The sequence below is a fragment of the Lissotriton helveticus genome, chromosome 5_1 (genome assembly GCF_964261635.1).
Source record: "Lissotriton helveticus chromosome 5_1, aLisHel1.1, whole genome shotgun sequence".
NCBI lineage: Eukaryota > Metazoa > Chordata > Amphibia > Caudata > Salamandridae > Lissotriton > Lissotriton helveticus.
Genome location: NC_136065.1, coordinates 97053792 through 97072768, shown reverse-complemented (window position 1 = coordinate 97072768; position 18977 = coordinate 97053792).

Below are 18977 nucleotides of genomic sequence, written 5' to 3'. Positions count from 1 at the left end.
ATGTACACTAAATGGAGGCTGTGCTAAGCGTGCCGTCACTGTAGGCCTGCTCTGTCCTGTTGTTGTTGTTGGTCAATGCTGGAAACAGACTAGAGTAGATATGATGCATACATGCCGCCTCAGAAAGTGTTCTTGTTGCACTAAACCATAACTTGTGCATTTTTTTCAACTTTGTTTCTCAATATCCCTTTTGTTTTTCCATCTAAAATTACAGGCCGGGCCTTACCCTGTGCTATACTTGGAAAAACAATGCACACTTACCTTACCAATGAATCTACATCTTCCAGGCAGGCAGTGGCAACACCCAAGATTGATGGACGAGAAGACCAAGAGGAATGCCGAGATGCAAATCCACATTTTTGACCAGGATAACACAGTAAAAGTATCAACTTTCATCATCTTTTAAATAATTTAATTCATTTTTTTGTCTACAATCTTTACCACAGTGTGTTCTTGTTGTTGTTAATATTATCATTAGGTTTGCTCTCTGTTCATAATTCATCCCTACAGGTATTTAAAAATATTCTTTGCTATCTGTAAAAGTAAGCCCGGAACAACTAAACACAAACTGTATGTAATCCGGGTCTCCTTATCAATCATCATCATCATGCATGCATTGAATTTTTTCTCCCTTAACATATTGATATGGATATGGTAGTCTACAGAGTTTGTCGTTTGTTGTTTGTCCATGCTTACTGTTTTTCATTTTCAATCCTTTCCCCAAACCCCCCTTCCCATTCATTCAACAAACCATAACCCTCTTCCCCCGGGCTGTGTGACTTATTGAGGTGTGACTAAATTAAATGTACACCAATAATTTATTACATGCTTGCTGGGGCGGATGTGGCAAAAGCAACAGTACTTTAATTTCAAGGTAGGGCGAGGATCTTCCGCTTGCCCACCAATGAGCAGTATATTTGTGAGGTGATTTTTTTTACCAAAGGAACCTATATACATCCGCATTAATTGCCGGCATTGATTGGATTTGTTGTCATTCTCCTACACAGCACTAACAGTTACGCTTAAGTCCAGTGTACTGTAGGACTAGTCAAGTGGCTCAACACAACTATAGTTTGTAACTATGTGTGCTAGGCTATCCCCACCACCATTATGTTTTGTTGTAAAATATTTTTGCATATTATTGTTTCGCAGTAAGTTCTGTACTGTACTTCATTCTACTACTCTTCGAACAGTCTCTCTCAGACGACTGACTGTCTTATTTTTATTTTTTTGCAAATGCTGCTGTCAGTGTCTACTACTACTACTACCACCACAACCATGGCATGTTAGGAAAGGAAACCATCATCACCATGCAGCCATCGCTGTGCCTTAGTTAAACATCAAGCAAAGGTAAGAGAAGTTTGGGGAGGCATAATTAATAATCGACATGTTTTCAATCAATTCACACACCCCTTTGAGTCCAGTTAAAGAATGCATAAATCAAATCAAGTCATAAACATTTATTGAGCGCGCATATCACTCAAGAGTCTCATGGCGCTGGTGGATGTATCTGAGAGGATAAGACTTCGATGCAGCTAGAGGTCAAACAACCATGTCTTTAGATTCCTACAAAAACAGTTGTGATCACTTATGGTGCGTAGGTGTAAAGGTAATTTATTCCAGAAAGACGGAGCAAGGAAGGCGAAAGAACGCCCTCCACCAGTAGTAGTGCGTACTCTGGAAGACACAAGAAGCGCTTGATTGCTGGATCTCAGAGTTCTGCCAAGTTGATACCAGGTTAGTTTTTTAGCCCAGAAAGCTGGGCCTTTTACGTACATGTTCTTATGCGTCAAGCAAAGTACCTTAAAAAGTATACGTTTTCGTACAGGCAACCAGTGCAGGAGTTTCAAACTGGGAGCCGATGGAGATCTAGATGGGAGATTAAGTACTAGTCTTGCTGCAATATTCTGCAGAACCTGCATCTTAGATAGAAGGTTTTCATTGGTGGAGGCCAGTAGGGCATTCCCATAGTCCATACGGGTGAGAATAAGACCCTAGACTAGGTGGTTTCTTGCCTCTAGTGGAATCCACTTAAAAATGTTACGCAGGCTACGTATAACTCCCAAGCAAGCGCCAAAGGTCTTATTGACATGGTCGGAGTAGGACAGAGGCCAAGGCTAGAGGGCCACCAGTCAGGTGTCCAGTACTCATCCGCCTTGCCAAAAAGTACGATCTCAGTTTTCCCACCGTTCAACTGAAGATGGTAAGATGGTTAGAACACATCCACTTCTCAATTTGAGACATACAGTGTTTGAAGCGAGACTTGGTTTCCGATGGGTCAAGACCGAGGGTGACCAAGATCTGGGTGTCGTCGGCATAAGACACAATCTGAAAACCATACGATCAAATCACTTTGGCCAGGGAGGTCACATAGAGGTTGAAAAGTGTTGGACTCAAAATGGAACCCTGTGGTACTCCCATCTCGACTGATCTACTACAGGAGTTTGTACATCCCACCTGTACTATCATAGTATGATCAGTTAGGTAGTTCTTAAGCCACTGAAAAGCCTTTCCCTTGACACCAATCTCCCAGAGCCAGTGTTCTAAAATGCTATGGGAGATGGTATTGAATGCTGCAGATAAGTCAAGCAGGACGAGGATAGATGACTGCATAGACCAGAAGAGACTGACTTGTCTAGTAGGACAAGTCAATCAGTGAGGGGTGCTGCATCTATCTGTTTGTGTCTTACAAAGTCAGCCAATTATTTAAATCAAACACTGGCTATGGGCGGCCCTGCACCAGCAAGGAAACAGTGTGATGTTAACAGTAACCCCACCCACAAAACATTAACAACATTGTATGTAAAGTAGAAATAGTGATTTAATACCCTAACAAAAGTAAACTATGTAAAAAAACACAAAACCTGACCCACCCCTCTCCCTAACCCCAACCAATGTACGTAAAGAAAAAGTCCAACCTAATTGTCCAAAACACGAAACCCCAACGCCCGATTCCCACCCACCAAAAGAATAATTAAAAAAGGGGCAATGAAAAGGGTCTCTTTAGGTTCGGCGAGATCGACTTTGGAGGACACGCACTTGCTCCTCAAGAAGGGCGAGAGGGCGCTTCAAAGCGCGACAGTTGCAGCCACAGTGGGGGGGGGCACCAGTGATGCTAAAGGAAGGGCGGCGGCAGGCGGCTGCCAGACGGTGGCGCCGTACCACTGGAGGGCGGTGGCTGGGGCCCGGGGCATTGGAGGAGGCTGCAGCTGCTGCCGTCTCCTACTCCTCCTCTTCCAGGACCACCAGCCGATGGTATTCACGCTGGATGGCCTCCAGCTTCCGGCGCCGGGCGTTCGCGGCCAACTCCTTCTGATCAGGTTTCCCCGTGGAAGGAGTAGCTATATGTCAAAAAGAAAAAAAAAAGACTATTGTAAAATATACTCTTAGAAAAGCAGTAAGACAAGTTAATTATACACATAGTGGCATGGTAGCACTATCAAGCACAGTACATAACATTTGTGGTATGTATCTATCCTCCCACTTCCTGGGGCCTTAACAATTATGGGAGTTTTTTAGGCATTCAACCAACCATGCATCTGATTCCTATCAGCCACCTATGCATGCATGCATCACACGTATCCTTCTCTGTCAGTCATAAATATTAAATATCGCCCATCCTTCTTCCTTCCACCCGTCTTTCCCTCTTAGTTCAACACCATCCATGAAGGTGATCTTATCTGTCTTTTAGTCATCTCCATAAAACTTTCACAGCGGAGTTGAAATCAGATAGAAGAGGCCATTGGTTACTCAACACTCCAGCCGCTAATGCCTTTACTAATGCCAATTAAAGGGTGTCTTCACTCTTGAAACGTTCACAACAACTTATTATTTACTAAGTCTCAACATTACAGTATACAGTACACCCTTGCAGTGAGTGTAATGTCAATAATTAAGGATTAGGAATCTAACTTACCACCACCCGCCACTGGTGCTGGCTCACCCCCTGCAGCTCCATCTGCAACTGCTGCATCCTCTCCAGCCACGTTGCCTTCGCCGCTAGCCCAGGCATTGGTGGTCGGTAGTACACCTAGAAAAAACATTACATATTTTTTAGGTGTCATATACACCTCCCCCTATTTTTCAGTAGCAAGATTGAAAAATTAGTTAATACTAATTCATACATATACAACATACATCACTAGTACAAATCAGGTAGTATTAGAGTAGACACTAGTAGTTATATATGGTCCCTAGGGTCATTCTAGTCTTTGCTTAGTTAGCCCGAGCCATGCAACCATTTTACCTTTGTGTCTTTTATTTTTGCTCACGTGACATTACCCCGCAGCTTGTTGTATAAGACACCTTTTAGCCCACATGACCTCATACTGCTACTGTCTAAGCGCTGCAAAACATTAACAAGCCACTTTTTTATGGAGTTCTGGTGTTAGTCCATATTGCTTATCCATAAAAATGCTACACTTTTTGGCACGGCTGAGAAATGCTTGCAATATACTAACGTGCACCATTTTTCTCATTACAGACGGAAGATTCCCTTCTACGAACCAGAGCTTTGCAGAGCTTTTCATGTAACCACTACCAGTACTAGGCTCTTCTAAGGTGAGGGGTCCCCAGAATTCGCTCAGAGATCTTCATATATAATTTTATATAAACAATTTTCCTATTTCCTACTGAGGGGGTGGTGGTGCTTCCACCACAGTTCAGTTACCATGATTTCACATTTGTTTCTATGGACTTGTAGTTGTTGTAAGTGTAACTAAGTGTAATAATGTTTATTGTTTTAATATTATGCATTTTCCTGTTGGTGCTGCATTATAGAACAACGTACAGAGCTTGTCAATTAAAAATAAAACTTTTGAACTTACATAGACTCGTGGTATTTGGTGTGGACTTACACGAGTGAGCGAGCGAAAGGAAGGGTGTGCATGTGCATTGCTTCCACGACTGAGAGGTCGGGAGTGTTATGTTCTGGATTGTCTACTTGTTGGGTGTTAGACCTGTCTGCCTTTGGGTAGTCCCTCCAATTTATTATTTATTTTGTCCCCTTTCTGCCCCTCATTCCCTTTCTATCTTTTTGTGTCCACTAGATTTCTATGGTGTTGGCCTGGGGGGATAGATGCTCTTTTGCCCTCATAGTTTTTCACCTCAGGCCTAGGTGCCTTTTCCTGACAAGAATTCACCCAGATATACAAAATGGTGGTTTTCAACTGTTACAACTGCCATTCCCTAGAATGCCCCATAGGTTAACATTAGAGCCTTCTGGAACATTCTGGACCCTACTGGACCCTGTGTGGACAGGCTATATAAGGGCAGAGGTCAGGAAGCCATTTTGTCTTGTCAGAGAGGAACAGCTAGAGTGAAGGCTGAGGTCTGGAAGGGGTAGGATCCTCACAGGGTAGACTACTTTTCAAGGGTTGCCTCCTGATTGGGATCACCACCCCCCATTCCTTTTGACCTAACCAAGTTAGTCCCGTCCTGCTGACCCTGGACAAGGAGTTACCTCAAGTCAGGTGAAGGGGTTAATCCCAGTTAACGGTGGAGCTGTGGAGATCCCTGCTGTGGGGAACGGAAGTGAGAATTCCCCCTTCGCCTTCTCTTGTCCAGTATGGAGGGTTAGCATGTTCTTGCTGAGCATAGAGGATTGGGGCTCAAAAGTGAGAGACTTCACCTCTAACCCCCTTCTCTAGGGTGGCGAAGCAGACTACTGCCCTCGTGAAACTGTGGCCTCTCACCTGTGACTGAAAGTGCAGCCAGCGAATACACCTCCCCACTCGTGAGGACAAGGAGAAGAGAGTCGGGGCCCTGGTGGCTGTGTTGTTCGTTCTGAGTCCGCCGTGGGCGGGACACCTGGGGAATTGATAGCGCTGTCGTGGCAGCGCGACTGGTCTGAGAAGGAAGGGGCTGGCCGAGCCTGAAGTCGTGCGCTACTGCGCATATGCCAAGCCAGTACTGTTCTCCCTGACAGGAGGGGCCTAGGATCGAGCAGGCCCGGTGGAGTGCCACTGCCAGCGTCAGACGTACAGGGCAGACTCCGCACCTGGACCGCTTCTCTCCCGCACATGCGCGGTAGCGCCACCGTGGGGAAAATCGTCGAAGACAGCCTGAGGGGAGATCCCGGAGGAGCGGCTCTGTAGAGCGTCTGCCAGTCTGCGAGAGCGCCGTGTGCCACACCCAGGAGGGCGCCTGCTCTCCTGACAGGAGAAGGAGCAGGGAAGCCCTTACTTCAACGGAGAACTCACCCGAAGTGGAAGGGGGCGGCCGGTAACCAAGAACTAAGTACTTCACCGCCAAGTAAGCTGGGAAGGGTGAGGGGAGGGAGAATCAGGACAAACCCAACGCCTGCCGGTAAAGGAGGACTGGGCAGCACATCATCCTGCCGGGCCTATTAGCCAAGAAACAGTGCAGCCCTGGCTGGTTCCCGCATTCAAAAGGGGAATAGGGGGGCCTGCTGGGTAGTAGTTTCTTGATAAGCCAGCTGAGATAACTTATATTCTCCTTCTGCTAGGGGGGTTGGAGGTGTCAGAAGCCTATGTAAGTTAAATTGCACCTTCTCTCTCAGCCACTGGTGTATGGAACCATCCTCCGCTAGTACTGGAAAGGGGATTGCCTAAAAAGTCGGTAACCTGAACTGGGGAATGGTTATGCCAGTCTGTTTCCCTGAAATGAAATGTCTGTGGGAAGGATTTAATTATTTGACAAGAGCCTAAATTCAAAAGGAGGTTTACACAGTGTTAATTGAAGTACTATACTATTGCACATGATCTGTTGGAGAATGTAAAGGTTTACCTGTAACATATAGAGAAGAAAGGAGATATTGTGAACTTGATACATATGATAGTGGGAATTGGAAACCAAGAAGAGAAAATAATTTTTATAAAACAATTCGTATTTTTCCACAAAAGATTGGTGTAGCGTCATTTTTGTGTGTCTGTGCATTTATTTACTGCTGGGTGGTGAGCAACCTTTACACATGTGCCTCTATTTAGTGACTGTCTTACCCTAGGCCAGGCTACCCTAGGTGACCTGACAACTCTAGGTCCAACATTGGGTATCTTGGGGGGGGTTCAGAGAGCTAATAGTTATGACGAGACACTACTATAACTAGTCGGGCAGGGGATTGTGGTGGGTTCTGATTGAGGTGTAAGGAAGGTCCATCGTCCTATCACCAACATCCTACTTTCTTGTGCAAAGTTCTGTATGTGCAAAATCCCTACAACAGTAGTAGTATGTCCTATCCTATCAAAATAGTAACATCTGGTTGGGCATTTTGTTGGTGGGAATTGTCAAAAAGCCTCAAGAATAACAAAGACTCAAGATCAATAAGACTAGAAGTATTACAAGAGGACAACCCAAAGGACTGGACTCAATGGTTAGAGCTACTGGTGAATCTGAGTTTTATTTAAAATCTTTTAAATAAAGAGTGGCCAACCGGGCAAGCTTTGCTACAGACAGACTAATAGTAGTAGTACAGAGAGTCATCATAGCAGAGGAACTTAGAGCCAGGGATAACAAGAATTTAGAAACAGATAGTCCAGTTCGGAAAAAATATGGTGCAGTAAAAGTTAGGGAATAAGAATTATTAATATTAAAAACAAGAGACTTACAGGGCCAGCAGAAGAGCCCTCGTCGTGGTCCTCCTGTCCCTGGTGTTGTTCTTGTGCTCCCGCCGTCTCAGACCCTGTCTTATTGCCCCTGGGTGCTGATCATGAAAGATATAAGAAAGAGACAAACATTGATGATTGGTGTGAAACAAAATATTTTTAAAGGACGGTCAAAAAATCATTTATGTAAACAACAATTGCAATAAAATTGACCTATCTCATCTGGTCAACAAGTAGTATCGGGGGATTCGTGGATCGACTACTTATTATTTATCAACACTAATCCAGTGTTCCATTCTGATTCCAGAATTCTAACTAAGCCTAAGTAGTACGTACCACCTGACCTAGCCCAACTATTTCAGGCGTGGCAATTGTAAAAAGTATCCATTTCCACTTCTTTTAGTCCTCAAAAATGCATAAATGAAGGACACATGACTACATTTTTGCATACACCAAATTGTTGATTGATTGATTGATGCTGATGTTCTGCTAGTGCTAAGCCTATCATTGAAAAAAGTAGAAAGGGTTCTACTAAGGACGGGGGTAAGCAGTAGCAGCAAGTAACTAAACCTAAGTATCAATACACCCCTATCTCTTAGTGACAGGACAAAGTAAGGACTAGAGTCACTATAGCATTACGTAACTTAAGTTCTCTCAAATAAACTCTTACATAATCACGCTAAGCGAGCGCAAACGCAAAGTTGCAAACAAGTAAGATTAGTAGCGCAGAAGAGCACCTGTGTCATAACAATCACAGAAGACTTTTAAACGTAATTTACCTGTAATGTAAGCAGCAGCATTCTAGCTGGTTGGAAAGAAAAGATATTCGCAATATATAACACAGAGCAGAAGAACAGACAAGGTAGTAATAATTAAATAGTTACTCACCAAGACCCGGGACCCCAACTCCTAGCAGGTCCAGCAGGTCCTGCTCCCAGTCCAGGATATGGGACCACCGGTGCATCAGCTGGTTCTGTGTGCGCCAGACACCAGAGCAGAAAAACACTGCCCGGCGCACATTTCCCCACCGCTGCCAACGCTCCCGGAGACTGTACCCGGACCCAGGCCTGCCGCTAGGGTTAAGGGGAGGTGGCGCCGCACAAGGAAACCAGTGCAGCCAACTCCACCTCCCAAATAAGGACCGTGCCTGCACCCCTTGTGGGTACCGCCTTCCGCAAAGAAGGCGGTCACGGACCTGGCTAGGACATCGAGCCCTGTGGCCTTTTGACATGGTTCTGGGGTAGGCGGGGGGCGGGAAAGAAAAGGTAAAAATTAAAAAAGTAAGTAAAAGAAATGAAAAAAGCAGGCAATAGAAAAAGAGTGAAAAAGTAGTTATAAAACACACAAAAAGTAGACAAAAACAAAAAATATAGAATCAGGAAAATAGTCTTAGAGATGATAAAAAAAAAAGATCAAAAAAAAGTTTCCACAATCAAAGGATTGAAAAGATACAGAGAGGATTGAAAAGCAGGCCCCAGAACCATAGCAATAGAGTGAAAAACAAGATGGCCGCGCCCATTGCGACCACATGGGCAAGTTTGCGTGATATTTCCCCCCCCACCGAGCACGCAAAAAGCGACGCAAGCACGCAATAGCTTTCCCGAACAGGAAATAAGCATCGCGAGCGGGCGGGACAAGTGAAAACAAGATGGCCGCGCCCATAAGCAAGTTGGTGAGACATTTCCAACGCGATCATGAAGAAAATTTCGTGAACAGGCGGGAAAAGCACTTCTGCGTCTTTGCGATATTTCCGCGTGTTTGCGGAGATTTTTGACATTTTTGCAAAGAGCTGCGTAACGTGATTACGCAAATACCGCCAATCGCACTTCTTAACTTAAAAAAAAAATTCTGTTTCTTAAACACCCTTCCCCCAATACAGTATTAGCTCAGTGTACCTAGCAACCCAGTCGAACCAGCAGGTCACAAGTTCACAGCACATCTTAGAAGGAACATGCTACTTCTCAATGAGATACAGCAGGTGTGGTTTACTGCACAGATTCAGAAGCATATCCATGTCTGTATTTCATGTATTTTCCAATAATAAGACTTCTTGCTAAGGCATGCAACACACTACTTAATTTTATTCACTTCCATGTTGACAGCATCCAATGAAATATATCTTTTTTTTTTTAAATAAAAATAAAACACCTCCATTTGAACTGCTTTTATTTGGGAAAACTACCTTATTTAGCTCTAGCCACTCCTGACTACTATTGCTCCTTCACTTCAACATGTATGGGTTGTGGGCAGTGTTCCCTCTAACGTGCGCGGGTGCGCTCGCGCGCAGCTTTAAGGGCCCGAGCGCGCATGGTACATTGTTAAGCGTGCACACATTCTCGCCACCGCCACCCGCTTTTAAAATGCGAGCGGCGAAAAACGGCAATTTTCCTGGTTGTCTGAGTCCTTTGGGAAAGTATTCCTGTTAATCACAGCGCCCGTCATGCGCTGCAATTAACAGGAATATTTTCACGATGGCCCACAATCAGCACCCAGCGGCGCTGTATTTAGAAAAGAATTAAAGCAAGTCTGAAAGCATGATGTGTAAAGCACATGTCGAACTTTCAGACTTGCTTAATTTCTTTTCTAAATACAGCGCGACTGGGTGCTGATTGTGGGCCATCGTGAAAGGATTCCTGTTAATCACAGCGCCTGTCATGCGCTGCAATTAACAGGAATATTTTCACGATGGCCGGGAAGGGCGCTGGGGGACTCGGGTGACTCCTAACACGTCGCTGGTGGAACTCCCGGGGTTGCCCACTTGGGACGTCTGCGGCTTCGTCGTCTACAAAGTGTAATAAGTGCCTGAGCCCTCCTGGTACCACAACTGCGTGGAGCGCTTCAGCAGCACACGCTCGCCAAAGGTTGCCAAGTCGGCTTTTTTTTTAATTGTTTTCCACCCACTTGGATGTCGATAATATCAGATTGAGCCTATGCTATATAAAAGGCAGCCGGGAGCGGTGATGGTGTAGCCTGTTCAATTGACAAACAAATCTTTCCAGATCTAGGCACGCAGATAAAAAACAGAGTGAAGCTGTTCTTGTGACTCGCACACACGCAGCCTGCATGCCATCCCGTTTGTCCACTTTCAGAATAAAGTTGCAGAGACACTTTTAGGGAAAGAAAACACGCAGATATTGTGTATAAACAAGTGACATTAATCTGGATACGGTGAAGTAAAGTAGCATATCAGGCCGGATCAAATAAAATGGAAATATTTTGCCCCAAGTTGTGACTGTCCATGAAACAAGCATTGGCAAACTGAGCATGTTTGGCTTGCTCTTGGAGTCCTAAACCAGTGCTTTAAATGGGCAGTACTGTCCGGTGCCAAGTACCTGCGCTTTTTTAATTTGAATACCGGCACTTTTCAGAAGTGCTGCAATACATTTAATTGGGGAGTACTGGCCCCCCTCAGTAGCAAGCAGGTACTCTAATAGTAAGTCCCTGCACTTCTATAGTTCCCTTCAAAGCACTATCTGCAAACTTTTATGATAAAAGGAAGGGCTGCTGTCTCCTCTGGTGCTTCATCTTTCACGGAAGAGGCATCAAATTTAGGAAAGGAAGGCACACCTGGAGGTCTTGTCAAAAGCAGGTAAATCATCTGAGGGGGCGAGGGGGTGGGGTGCTATCTATTTGATGTCACACTTCTGCTTACTTATAAGACTATGTGCAGGTTCCTGCTCCAGTATTTGGAATACTTGAAACTGTTTGTGGTAGTGGCACGCATGCAACAATCACTTTTACACTATTTGGCTAGGCAGGCAGACCCCTGATCAGACGGACATACACACAGACAACCAGAGCAGCGGAAAGTGCCCTAAGTACGAAGGTAGATTAGACAGACATTCCTAGGAGACAGGCGGCCACGATGCAAGCAGGCAGAAACAGAAAATGAGAGAGAAAGGGGCAGACACATAGCATTAATACACAGGCACAGAGAAGCCAGCAGGGACAAAAGCCCGGAAGACAAATATAGACAACACACTTAACGATGTACTGACTTACAAACTGTTGTACACCAAGGTAACTGGATAGACAGAGATAAAAAAACATACATAGGCAAATACAGAAAAAGTTGAAAGAGAAATATAAATGCATACAGCTTGTGTATAGTTTATGTACAGGTTGAATGATAACCTAGTTAAAAAGATAGACATGCTGCCAAAAAGACAAAGGGGAGGGAAGGATAGAGAAAATATACAGAAGGTACCCACATTGGCAGACGTGGATGGTCTGAACACACATATTTGACTGCTTTCTCTCTGCAGCTAGACGGACGGACAGACAGACAGACAGACAGATTTAAATTCGAGATGTGCTGATGGATGGACCCTTGAATGGACGGGTTATGGGTTTGGGAGCTGGCTGGGTTTGAGTGGGTGAATGAGCTGTATGTAAGGATGGATGAGCTTAAGGGGTAGCTGGATGGTTTTGAGTGTGTAGATACGGTGGATGTAAGTTTATGTGGATGGATGAATGAATGGATGGGTGGATTTATTTTACTTGGATGCTAGATGAGTGACACTGTGGGATGGATGGATGGATGGATGGCTAGGGGATGGATTGGCGGATGGGACGGGGTTTGTATACAAACATAGTCAATGGAAGAATGTATCGACGAAAAGGGAAATGTTCAAATGATCAGTAAATGTGTTTTGAACAATATTTAAGCAGAGCCTGTCTGGCCTGCAGAGTGCATCCAGCACAGCAGGCAGGCTTCCCTAAGCTGAATTCTATGTGCGTACAGACATTCTTCATACATGAGGGAAAGTGCGTGGGTGCTGTTTGCATATTTTTTGACGAGAGTCTTGCAGTTTTCCTCCCGTGAACATGTGTTTGCGTCTCGCAGCGGGAGCCGGAGCTGTCGGAGGCTGTCCCCATCTGCCTGACCGCCATGACCCAGCCGAGGAGCCCCTTGCAGCTGGCGCTGCTGCTCTGCATGCTGATTGCCGGAGGCTGCCAATAGAGAACCGAGCTGGTCGAGCTCTGAGACAGCGCCGTCCTCAACCTCATTATGGACATCATACAGGACTTGAGAAACTAACACTTTGGCCAAGGAAAACGGGGTGCAGTTTTACTCCAAATTCTCTGACTACAAACTGGAAGACAAGGAAGCCCCCGAGTACGGGCACTATCAGGACGAGCAGAGAGTCGGCGAGTCTCCCATTTTCTCTCCTCCCGTTAGTTAGCATCCGCACTATTCTGTTAGTAAAAAGGTGAAACCGGGCAGAGCCCGAGCACACTATTATGACTGGACTTGTTGTGTTGAGAGGTAGGCAGGGCTTGGGTCATGTGGGTGGTCTCTTTGGACTGGGATGAAGTTAGATTGGGGCAAATCTGTAGCACTATATGCTAAAATAGAATTGTATCGAATTTACATATCCTCTAAGGCGATCTGTTGTTACCATCTAAAAATGAATATATTATGCGGCACAGTTAGTGCAGTAAATTATATCAGAAACAAAGTGTTTGGCTACAGATATTGCACAATAACTTCTAAACTATCTATTCGTGTCCATTAGTGCCACCGAGGGTGCTCTGGTCAAAGTATTATAAGTCACAAGGCAAAACAAGCATTGGCCGCACGGCCATAAAAGTAACAGCCGCGAGTATTTTCATCCCACTCAAAGCCCTGGTCTACACGCGCGGTCAGGTTCTTGGCGCACATAGCCTTGGCTGCATCGCACAGAGACCTTACTCTGCCGCACACAGAGGAAAATAATTAGAGGGAACATTGGTTGTGGGCCACAGCTATATCTATTGGGCCAAGGAGGCAGCAAAAAGAGGTATTGACAAGGACTTGGGTTTGCCAAATGTGAAGATTACTTGGTTTGGTCAGATAGGGTTAAAGTTTCATCAGTTGCTGACTTTAGTTAAATCCATTGTAAATTCCCAAGCTCCTCACCTCATGATTGTGCACTGGTCTGGCAATAACCTAGGCACATTGACTGGGGTAGTGCTGGAAATCCTAACCAAGGATACCTTTGCAAAACTAATGTCGCTTTTCCCTCAAACTGGCTTGGTATACTCTAATATATTCCAAACACAAAAATAGAATTAGTCAATCAATTCTGCCCACAGAATGACAAACATCACAAGGGGTGGTATGCACACCACTGTTATTCACCATGTAATCCATATATTTTGTCAACTTTACGCTTTGCGTGCAAGACTGGGTCGTGCTTCGCCCTGAGTGCACCATCTTCAATATAATGCATGTGGGGAGCGCTTAAGCAACGCTCCACCCCCAGTCGCACAGCTTTATTGGATGCTGGATCCTTTAACCGTTACATCATTTGTCCTCTCTATAAATTTACTCCATTTATTTAATCCATGATTTTATCAAAAATGCTCTTCTTATCGTTTAGTCCATTTTTTATGATCCACATTTGTCACGTATTGCATTCTTTTATGCTTCATGTAATCACGTGTGCCTATCCGGGCCTCTTCGGGAAAACAGTCACAAGAAGCAAAAGAATAGCTCAGAGCAGCGAATTCTTTATTAAAACCCAATGCATTTCGGGCATATTTCCAGCCGTTCGTCAGGGGTAACTGTGAATCAACAGTTTAAAGAAATACATAATTACTACACAGTGCATTAGTTTATATAAATACCAACATTTCACGTGTATCAGAATGACAAAGCCAGGAAACATGTTAATTAAACTGTTTCTGAATTTCTGAAACCATTGCGTGAGCTGTATCTATAACAACAATCTGCATTTTAACAAGCCTGAAATTTATAGAAATGATTGAGTACACTTTACAGATGAAAGCAACAGGTGTTTCTAAGTAACCTGAAACTCTGCATCCAGTCTTATGTACAGCAGCCATACACACACAAGCAATACAACGACTCTTGTCAGAGCCACCCTAGTCCCAGAAATGTTGTAATTTTTTTTTCAAACTATATTTTTTTCTTTCTTTTTTGAGGATCTCCACAATGACGGCATGATCTCCGCAGACACGTCGCGAAAACGGAAAACAAAAGTAGAGATTCAATGACCACCAAAAAATCCATTCTAAACATTACACATTACTCTATACACACACACACATATATATATATATTCCAAGGTTATCCGGTATCTTGTGCAGAGTTACAAGGCTGCAGAAACGGATACGGGCCCAGAGTAGGTGCAAAAGTAAATTTTTATTGTTGTTGGTGCTTCAGATCGCCATGACGCATTTTGCGCTTCCCAGAGCATATATATACATGTATATTTACACACAAGATTCCCGTCTACCAATCCTCAGCAGCACCAGCAGGCACGGACCTCAGCCAAACTCAAGGAAGACTTCAGACTTGATGTTGTGGAAAAGCAGTGCAGTTAATATTAATAATAATAATACGGCCTTTATAGAGTGCCTGGTTACACCTACTGGTGTGTCCCTGCGCTAGGAAAGCAGTTTCACGCTGGAGCAGAAGGAGGAATCTGACTAAGTCTAGTAGAGCCATGTTTTCAGACCTCTTCGAAAGATGGATTCTGATTTCTCTGCTCTTAGCAGAGGTGGGAGTGTGTTCCAGCTTTTGGCCGCCAGATAGCCAAAAGAGTGTGCTCCCATCCTAGCCCTTTTTATCTTCGGAGCAGGTGAGCTCCTGTTGATCTTAACTGTCGGCTAGGATTGTAAGAGGTTAGAAGATCACACAGATAGCTGTGGCCTTTCCCCTGTAAACTCAGGTGGCAGAAACACATGGCTTTAAAAAGGATCTTTTTTCCATTGGTAGCCAGTGCAGGGAGTCAAGGACTTTTGTTATTGAGGCACAACTCTGTAGATTAAGGAATAGGCGCGCCGCTGGATTTTGGATTCGTTGAAGGCGTTGCACTCAACATTTTGATACACCCAGGTACAAAACTTTCCTATAGTCCAGTTGGGAGTTCACATGGGCATGGACTATAGTTACCCTTGCTAACACAGGAAGGATGTCTAAGGTTTTCCTTAACATTCTGAGTATGCCTAAGCATTTCCCTGTTACCTTTCTGGAGTGGGTTAAGAAGGATTCTTTACCTCTTATTTAGGCAAAGGGGCCGGCCCCAGCCTCTGGGGCCACCAGGCTGATCCCCAGATGGAGGGAGATTTACCAATGATCATGACCTCCATCCTACTCCCATTCAGTTTTAAGCAGTTGTTTGACATCCATGAGGCCAGGTCATTGAGACAAGAAGAGAATTGTGTTGCTGTCTCACCAGAATCTTGCGTGAGGGTTACCACAAGCAGGGTGTCATCCGAATATGACACCATAGGGATCTTACATTTGTCCATAATATCGGCCAATGGGCCGATGTTCAGGTTAAAGAGTGTAGGGCTCAATATAGAGCCTTGTGGAACCCCTTGGAGTAGTGGCAGGGTTTCGGATCTGTAAGGGGGTTGTGTCACCTGGAAACTCCGGTTCTCAAAGCATCCACTTAAGTGCTACCCCATCTAGTCCACAGACCTGGAGACGCTGAAGGAGAAGTTTGTGGGAAACTGTATCAAAAACGGCGCTTAGGTCCAGCAGGACAAGGGCGACCGTTTGACCGGCGTCCACTTATCTACTTATGGACTCTGTTGCGAAGAGCAATGCTGTCTTAGTTGAGAAAGATGCCCTGAAACCTGATTGAGTAGGGTGTAGAAGCTTGTGTTAGTCAATATGAGCCACTAATTGCTTATTTACAACCTTCTCTGTGATTTTAGAGATGTATGGAAGTAGAAAGATGGGCTTGAGATTGTCTAACAGCACGGGCTGGCTGAGGGCTTTTTCTTTAAAGGTATGACAATTGCATGCTTCCATGACTTAGGAACCTTCCCACATTTAAAAGATGCATCCAAAAGTTGTTGAATATAGGGGAGGGTCAGTTCTATGCCCTCCCTTATTCTGCTAGGAGCAACAGGATCGGCCGGGGAGCCAGATTGAATTTTTAGAGCCACTTCTTTGAGCTCTGTCATGTGGGGGGCGCGGAACTCACACAGGGGGGTGAACCCCGGTTCAGTAGGTTTCCTATATTGTCCAGTATGACCATTACGTACTTCTATAGGGAAGGAGTTGTAAATACTGGGTATTTTTTGTAAGCCTGGGCAAAGCACTACGCTACGCTCACGTAGTTTGCGAAGTTTGCACTACTTCCCACTACGCGAATTGCACGTAGCACAGTGCAAACACTCGTAGCCTAGTGCAGTGGTCATTAATTGCTTGATCGCGTTCCTCAATGTCAAGTTGGCGACTGCGAGCAAGCAAAATGACATCCCCGTGAGACGTTTTCCTCGTTCGCGATCAGCAACATCAAGTTGCCGATCGCAAGCGTGGAAAATAAGCCTCCCGGCGAGATTCTCAACCCGGGGAGGTCAGGTTTCTCTTGCGAGTGGTCGCGTATGCTCGCGACCGCTCGCGATGAGAAACTACAAGTCCGCGTTGAGAAAACTGCTGCTCGAGTAAAAATCTACTCAAACGACAGCTCGCACTGTGCAAGATGCCGTTTTCAATGATTGCACAATGCGGACAAGCATCCAGCACTGTGAAATTATCGCAAACAGGATACTACGCAGTTCGTGTAGTGCTTCGCGTAGTGCAAAATGCACTTTGCGTAGCTATGCGTAGCGCTACTTCGCGAACTACGCCCAGGGTTAATTTTTTGTAGGAAAAAATTGGTAATCTTATTGAACCTCTTTTGAGATAATTATACAAGGATACGCATGATTCTGATTGGTGCCTGGAAGTTTAAAAGGTAGCAGTAGCGCGCACTTCCAAGCACAGCGGATTTATCAGGACCTGTTGTCGCCGATGAGGAAATATATTACTCAGTACATACACACAATTAATCAGGTGAGACTTGGGTCGAGTACCTCGATTTTATCATTAAGAGAGTTCAGTTAGTCCTCTTTTTAACCTGGCATTGATGCGAGTAGTTAGTGTGCTTTTTCTTTTCACTTGTTACAGATTTTTCTATTGAATTGAAATTCAAAGATAATTCCAACGGGGCAAGGAACACATATTTACAGGACTTTATGGTGAGAATCTTGATATCTACTAACATTAATAATCGGAGATAAGGCTTTAGTAAGTTTTGCAATTAAAAAATGACCAGTACATTTTTCAATATTGGGGTCAAGTTTCGAAGCACTAACAGTGTTACTTACATTAGGCTGTCTACCCCTACGCTATATACACAATCTTATATTTTAGTTTGAGCACTAAGTCATATTCCAAGAGGGTTGGTACTTGTGAATAATTTTTTAACTAGACATGGACCATAAGCTTTAAATGCTAATTTCTCAATTCCATTCAACATTGATAGTAATATTTTAATACACAGGCCCCACTACTTTAGGATCTTGGTGAAGAATTTGTTTTGCTCAAACGAAGTATGATTCAGCTCTCAGCATACATAAGCTGTTTATTTTGATGAGGTATGTTCATATACATTACTATTCACAGTTACTGAATGTTCAATATGCAGGGACAGGGAACAATTTGATTAGGCTGGTGGATTCATGATTACTGATGCATAGGACAGAATGTTATATAGGCAGGGTTGGTGCTGTGTCCGGTCATAAAACTAGTGGTAGAGTGCTACCATCTTTGATTAGATAAATGAACAGATCTCTCTGAACTGCCGAACGCAAATGGAGATCAGCACCTTCCGCCAAGCACCTCCTGACTCTAAAAAGAAAGAGAAACGATTATTTTCGTAAGGTCAAACGCACTAAAGCAGACTTCTTTAGCCAACAACTTGATTAGGCAAGAAATCGACCCAAAAAACTTTTTGAATTAATCAAAACGCAAAAGGACCAACCTCAACGGCCTCTTGATCTAACTCACCCACAACCATCTTGTGATGACTTTTCTAACCACTTTAACCTAAAGACGGAGAACATCAAGAAAGATCTCCTTAAGGACCTAATCTCTCAATCTGGCCCCCTCACCAAATCCCCCCCCTACCCCCAAAAGCCTCTCAATAAATCCCATCCAAGTTTACCGTAAAAAATGAGGCAACATGGGCATACTTTTACTCCTATTCTGAAGATATAGGCAAATTTCTCAGTGCCCTGAAACCTTCCAATCACCTTACAGACCCTCTCCCCGCAAATGCGGTGAAAGATCTTACACCGATGCTACTACCTATATGGACCAAGATCATCAACAGCTCTCTTCAACAAGGCTACATCCCGGATTCCCTAAAGATAGGGCAAGTGTCTCCCATCCTTAAGAAACCCACAGCTGATCCCATGGACCTCAACAACTACCGCCCTATCTCCAATATTCCCACCCTGGCCAAACATCTGGAAAAATGTGTTCATCGCCAACTGACAAAGCATATCGACCACTTCAACCTCCTAAATAAACACCAATCCGGCTTCTGTGCATATCACAGCACGGAATCAGCGATGACACATATCATTGATGATGCACTTCAACTTCTTGATCGTAATGAAGCATGT